Source organism: Chrysochloris asiatica, unplaced genomic scaffold, assembly GCF_000296735.1.
Source record: "Chrysochloris asiatica unplaced genomic scaffold, ChrAsi1.0 scaffold00247, whole genome shotgun sequence".
Classification (NCBI taxonomy): Eukaryota; Metazoa; Chordata; class Mammalia; order Afrosoricida; family Chrysochloridae; genus Chrysochloris; species Chrysochloris asiatica.
In genome coordinates, this window is record NW_006408765.1 from 630,299 (window position 1) to 637,860 (window position 7,562).

At 35.4% G+C, this 7,562-nt stretch overlaps 1 pseudogene; it reads right to left on the minus strand.

Annotated features, from left to right (window-relative positions):
* The window catches only part of LOC102817460, a 23,300-nt pseudogene extending 16,418 nt beyond the window's left edge, over positions 1–6,882 (minus strand).
* Between the last annotated feature and the right edge of the window lie 680 nt (positions 6,883–7,562).

A 7,562-nucleotide genomic window follows, 5' to 3' on the forward strand; every position in this document is an offset into this window, starting at 1 on the left:
TACAGGGTCACTATGAGTCGGAACCGACTCCACGGTACTTAACAACAACAAATACATCACAAGTAAACATATTTCTGGTATTCTCTGTTTTTTAACCAAGATCTATCTGATGTCAGCAATTATAACCTCACTACACAGCCTCTTCTGAATCAGGCTTGAATTTCTGGAAGCTCCTTGTCAATGTACTTCTACAATGGTTTTTGAAGTATTTTTAGCAAAATTTTACTTATAGGTGAAATTAGTTATACTGTTTGATGATTTCTATATTCTGCTGGTTCACCTGTCTTTGAAATCAAGCATGAATATCGGTCTCTTTGAATCAGTTGGCCAGTTCCACATTTCTTAGCTCTAGACATGTGAAGGCCTTCAGTGCTACATAAATTTGTTGAAACACTTCAGTTTGTATTCCATCAATTCATGTATTTTGAGCCAATGCTTTCAGTGTAACTGAGACTTCTTTCTTCAGTACTATCATTTCTTGATCCTATGCTACTTCTTGAAATGGTTGGACTTTGATGACTTCTTTTCAGTACAGTGACTCAATGTATTCCTTCTATATTTTTTTTGATGTTATCTGCATCATTCAATATTTTACACATCAGATCCTTCGGTACTGCAACCCAAGACTTACAGTTTTTTCTTCAGTTCTTTCAGCTTGAGAAATGCTAAACATTTTCTTCCCTTATGGTTTTATAACACCAGGTGTTTGTACAGTTCATTATAATATTTTCTTTTGTCTTCTGGAGCTGCTCTTTTAAATTTTGTGTTTATCTTTTTTAATCCTTCATTTCTTTCATACTTACTCTATGCTCAAAAGAAAGTTTCACAGTCTCCTCTGACATCCATTTTAGTCTTTTCTTTTCTTCCTAACTTTTTAATAACCTTTTGCTTTCTTAATTGATGATGTTTTTGATATAATTTGCCTACTTAGTTATTTAATGTTGCCATAATAGAAATACTACAAGTGGATGACTTTGATACCTCAAAATTAATTTTTTCACAGTTTAGGAGGCTGAAAGTCCAATTTTAGAGTGCTGGCTTTTTATAGGTATTGATCAAATGTCCTCAACTTCTGTTAGCATCTGTAGTCCCAGTATTCTTTGGAGATCTCCATTAAACTTGGCACCAATCTTCCCCAGGATCTAGAAGCTTCAGAGTGCAGGGACCCTAGGTCCAATGCACATACTCCTCTACTGGTTTTTATATCTTAGTGATAGGAGGTTCCTCTTTCTCTGCTCAAGTCTTTCCCCTTTTATCTCTTACAGGATTGTTGTTGTTGTTAAGTAACCTCGAATTGGTTCTGACCCATAGTGACCCTGTGTAGGGTTTCTGAGGAGTGGTGGATGAACTTGAACCACTAATGTTGTAGTTCAAACGACTTTGCATCTTGCGCATTAATCTATAGCACTATACCAGGACTCCTCTTGTAGGATAAAAGATATCAAATGTCACATCCTTAGAAGTTTCCTGTAAATCAGATCAGAGTTGTGATGGGATTAAGGGTGGTGTATTCTGTCAGGGTCCTGGTGTGGCACTGTAGGATAAGTACTGAACTGCTAACCACAAGTTATTCAAACCAACCATTCACTCTACTGAAATCCTACGCAGGGTTGATATAAATCAGAACAGATTCTACAGCACTTAAAACAGAAACAACATCCCAGTCTTAATACTAATTGTTCTATCACATCAAATTACATCATAGGGAATAACGACATCTCAACTGCCAAACCACTGAGAATCCAGGCCCAGCAAGTTGATACTATACCATCATCCCACAATTCTTCTGCCTTGGTCTTTGGTGTCTAATACTTCAAATATATTCTTGAGATAGTCCCTAAATTTAGGTAGAATATCTGCAAAGTCATATTTTGGCTCTCATGTACTTATTTGAATTTTCTTTAGCCTCAGCCTAGTAACATAATGGGTTATGCATGGCACTATTAACCCCAAGGCCACCGTTTGAATCCAACGGCTTTCTCTGCAGGAGAAAGATGATACTTAATGCTTTTGTAAGGATTTATAGTTCAGAAACCTTACTCAGTGTGACTAGGAGTCAGCACTGACTCAAGGACATGCAGCAGCAGCAAAGCCTGAAATTGCATATGAGCAAATTCACAGTCAGCCGCTGGCTTTATTTTGGCTGATGATATTGAGCTCCTCCATCATTTCTTCCCACAGTGGTAGTCAATTTGATTCTTGTATATTCCATATGTTGTTAAAAAAAATGGTCTTTCCAATAAATAAGTGGTTGGTCTTGCCACATCCTATCTTGAGATCTTTAGCATCACTTCTGTCACCAAGGCCCTATTTCCCATCTATTAATCCTTCCTCTCAGTTTCCAACTTTCACATTCTACTCATCAGTAATTATCAGTACATCTCATTTGCATATTTGATCAATTTCAGATCAAAGGATATGGCTTTGTTGTTAAATATCAACTCATAGCAACCTGTATAGGGTTACTGAAGAGAGACTGGTGGGTTTGAACTGCTGAGACTCTGAGATTCACTTTGACTTTATGTTCCAATGCTTACCTTATAGCACCACACCAGGGAGAAGATTACAATATTCTTCTGTTTCATCATTACTGGCTTTAGTGATTGGTGTGTAAATTTGAATAATAGTGTCATTAACTGGTCTGTCTTTAAAGCATATGGATATTATCCTATTACAAATACCATTTACTTCAAAATATTTCTTGAGATGTCTTTTTGAAAATGAATGTGACAGCATTCTTCTTTAGCTTTCTATTGCTGGTATAATAAACCAAATGATTATCTGATTCACAATGGCCAAAAACAGTCCACTTGAGCTCACCAATGCCTAGGATATCAATCTTTTTGCATTGCATTGCATTTTTGACTACTTCCAATTTTCTCAGATGCATACTTCATGGATTCCAAATTTTGATTATTATTGGATGTTTTCAACTGTTTTTCTAACTTTGAATTGTGTACCATCAGCTAATAAAGTTCTCTTAAGTTTTACTTTATTCATGTAATTAAAGTCTACTTTTCCCCATTTGTATTATGAGTATCTCCCCACTTTAGGGAATTATTTTTAGTACTATATCTGACAATGTTCCACTGCTTTCGATATGTGGGTCCACTTCTCCTTCTTCCTAGTCTGTCTTAGTCTTGGAGTTCCAGTGAAACTTGTCCACTATGAGTGGGCTTTAGTGTTCACTAAAATGTAATTTTTAAGAGTGATATTATTATTATTAATAATAATAATTTCTCGTGTGGTACTGCAGGATCAGAGCGGGACTGTGAATCACAAGGTTGGCAGTTCAAATCCACCAGCTGTTCCTTGCAAACCTTATACAGGGTCACTATGAGTTAGAACCAGATCAGTGCCACTTAACAACAACAATGCAGCCAAGTGTCTGGTTCAGATTTTACATACAAGGCTGTTTTTATCTCTCTATTTAAATGTCTACCTATTGATTTATATAATGTCACAAAAGTAATTGCATGAGTAAATAAGTTACTTAACTGAAACAGCAAAATAGAAAGTAGCAATAATCTTTCTTTGTCATATCCCTAGAAATTGTCATCAGTAGCATCCTGTACATCCTATTGGTGTGGCACTGTAGGCTAAGAACTGGACTGCTAACAGCAAGGTTGGCAGTTTAAATCCACCAGCCATTCCATGGAAACCCTACACAGAGGTACTATGAGTCAGAACTGACTCAATGTCACTCAACAACAAAAATCCAGTCATTTGGTTAGAGTAACAAATACCATGGCTGTAAAAAATAGACCAAGTAAATTCACTGTGCTTCAAAACAAATGGAAAGCAGTAGCCAAGAAATCAAAAGATGTTCGATATTGGTATCTGCTGCAAAAGACCTCTTTGAAGTGAACAAGAGCAAAGATGTCCTTTTGAGGACTAAGGTTCACCTGATCCCAAGCCATGGTATTTTCATCTCAAATGTATGCAAAACTAGACAAAGAATAAAGAAGATGAGGGGAGAGTAGATTCATTTGAAATGTGGTGTTGTTGAAGAATATTGAATATACCATAGATTGCCAGAAGAATGGACAAATCTATCTTGGAACTGCCTGAATACTCCTTAGATGCTCAGTAAGGTACAAACAGTGAAAAAGTGGAAGACCATCAAGGAGATGGACTAACACTATGGCTGTAACTTTGAGTTGAAACATAGGAACATTTAGAGAGAGGATGGAGCAGAACAGGGCAACATTTTACACATAGGGTTGCTATGAGTCAGAAATTACCCCACAGCACCTAAAACAACAGAAACCGCATTGTACATTTCCTAAATCTTTCAAAGTGATATACACATAGGTAATATCAAGGAAAAATCTAAATTAAAATCTTTGAGGATGCACACAAAGCCAAACACATTAATTTTAACACAAATATTTTACTTTGAGAGACTGAAGGTTGGTGAGACCAATCAATATTCTTTACAATTTTTTATCCTGCTTCCTAGGAAAGGAATATGAAAACATTTTAGAATTGTTTCAGTGTGTCATTTCTTATTTCACTTTGAGTATTTTTGCATTCCTATTTTTTTATCCAGTGATGGATTTTGGAAAAGTGTTTAGGATAAAAATAAACAGAATGAATACACTTTATTTAATATTGTGTACATTTTGTGACACCTATTAGAATAAAGTAAAATAACTTGAAATTTAAGTAGTGAAGAGACACCTTTTAGGAACTAAGCATAATGGCATAAATATTCCCTTTTACACTGACTTTGATGTACTAAAATACTTGATAACATGCTTATCTGTTAGCAAATATCACAACCATTTCATACAGAAAAAGACATCAAATTCATAATTCCAGAAAAGAGTTTAAGAATTAATTAACTCAAAGCATCAGTGCTATCCAAATGATAGGAGAATACTGTTGGTGAATTAGTAAGTACCATTAAGTGATCTACAGCTCTAGAAAATGTTCTCCTACATGAATATAAGACTATTATGAGTTTTAAAAGCTTTCCTAATAGCTTATCGAATTATAGAATCATATGATTTTATAGCTTAAGGTAACATCCTAATTTCTTAGTTAAAGACATTGAAGCCCAGCTAATTAAAAACCAGACAAAATCTCAAAGTTGTTCAGCTAGGTAGGAAGAATTAGAAGTAGTATCTCCTGATTTTTAGTGCAGGACAACAGAATAATTGACTGTTGTAAATTATCTTAAAGATGAGTCATTTCAGTCTCTTCAGAGAATACAGTGTTTCTAGTAAGAAAACACAAAGAACAGAGAGATAGGCAAGATAGTTAAGAGACCATGATAGAAGGTAATTACCATTCCTTTATAGGAGGAAGCATCAAAAAGTTCTTGGAAAAGTAGAATTAAAAGATCATAGAATTTTTTCCACAAACTTTTTTTCGTACGAATAAAAATAATTACAGTCACCTTCTAGTTCAAGGTTATAATTTTATAAATAGAAGCTGTGTTAATGATATGTTTTCTTCAAGCTTATTAAAGGTCATAGTAATGAGAATGATACATTATTCAAGACATTTCCTTTAAATTTTCAGAACTCTCTTTGGGTCTTGGAAATCAGAGACACTTGCAAGTACTTGATTTGATTTTGCTCTTAGAAATGTTTTTAAATAAAATACACTGGTTAGAAAATGTCTTGAATAAGATAATATCTAGGCACAAAGAGAAATGTAGGGCCTCTTTGACATATCTCTTAATTAGTTTGACTCATGGAGAAATCACATATGTCACTTACTCATATTGTAACTAAGTTTGGAAAAACAACAACAACAACAAAAATTAGAATCATTTACCCATTTCTCCTATTGCAAATATGTCACTAGAATTTAATTGCCTCATATAATAGGATATGAAAACTATTGCCATTAGGAGCTATTGAGTTGATACCAACACATAGTAATTCAGTCCTACATCATCATCACAATCTTTCCTAGGCTTGAGCCCACTGTGGCAGTCCATTTCATTGAGGGTATTTCAGTTTTTTCACTTACCCTTTATTTAACCAAACCTGAAGTCTTTCTCCAGAAGACATGGCCAAAATGATGAAGTCTTCCCATATTTACATCTAAGAAGCATTATTCGAATTGTTCATAGTATAGAGGAGACAGCCAGGGGAGTGTTAAAAAAGTTCATGGAAAAATATAATCAATAGACAATGAAAAATTTCCAAAATTTCATCAAATCCACTCATGTTTTATATCCTTTTCCCAACAATGTAACTCAAAGGAATCAATTCTTCTTCAGCTTTCCTTTGCAGGCATAAGGGGTGAATGAAAATGTCCTTCCTTGGGTCAGACTCACCTTACTCCTTAAAGTAGTTTCTTTGCTGTTAAACGCTTTCAGGAGATCTTTCGCATTAGATTGACTCAATACAATACATCTTTTGATTTATTAACTGCTGCTTCAAGGGTGTTGGGGATAGATCCAGGCTGGTATTTACACAAAATTTGTATTCCCTTTGCCTTTGGTGACCTCAGCTGGTCATGATTCTTTACTTAGTGGTGTGGCCCAAACCTTCATTCCTGAAGGGTCTAGGCTTTTAGTAGTCATGGTGGAATTGGGTTGATATAGTTTAAATTGGGTTGATATAGTTTAAATTGACTTTAATCACAGGACACGGTACTATTAAAAGACATCATAAGGAATATCTTGGATTCCACACATATTCTTCTTTGCCTCCAATATGTCATTCTAATTTACCCTTGGTAATCATAATCAATCACACCACCAAATCCAGTAGCTTCCTTTTTTGCCTGTTTTTCAAAAGGCATGAGATATGCAAAATGACCATTGTCCATTCTTAACTTCCAGTTCAAGGGAATTAATTCTGAGCTTTCAGGTGGGAGTATTCCTCTGTCTGGAACTAAAACATCAGACATGAAGAGCATAGGGCCATAGGGATAGGAAGCACAAAAGGTTGCTAGTGGGTCACTAGGAATAATAGTGGTGCCACTCCTATTTCCACGGCTTGGTCCCTAAACCTGTGAATCTTGGCTATTGGAGAAACAATACCATATATTGGATGCTGGTTTAGAGTATAAACAGCTTCCTGAAGAACATTGCCCCATCCCAGAAAGCTAATGCAAACTAGTCAGCACCATAATTGTCTTTAGAACATCATTCTATCAAGCCAGTTACTTCAGGATGAAGAGGAAATCAATGGTAAGACCAGTGATTTCCATGAGCATGAGTCCATTGTGGCACTTAGTTTTCTGTGAAGTGGGTCTCTTCATCTGAGGTGAAGTCTCTCATTTCAAGTCCTAATTTGAATCCAGCTTGAACCTCTGGCAGTTACCTGTCAACATAATCTTGCATCACTTTTTGAATTATCTTGAGTAAAATTTTGCTTGCATGTGTTATTAAAGCTATTATCTGATCATTTCCCCATTCCATTGGGTCATCTTTCTTTGGAATGGGCACAAATATGAATCTATTCAAATCTAGTTGTTGGCCTGGTAGCTTGCCTTACAAATTTTTTTACTTAGTTGAGTGAGTGTTTCCAATGTTGCCTCAGTTTGTTGAAATATTTCAATTTGTATTCCATAAATTCCTGGAGCCTTGTTCTTTG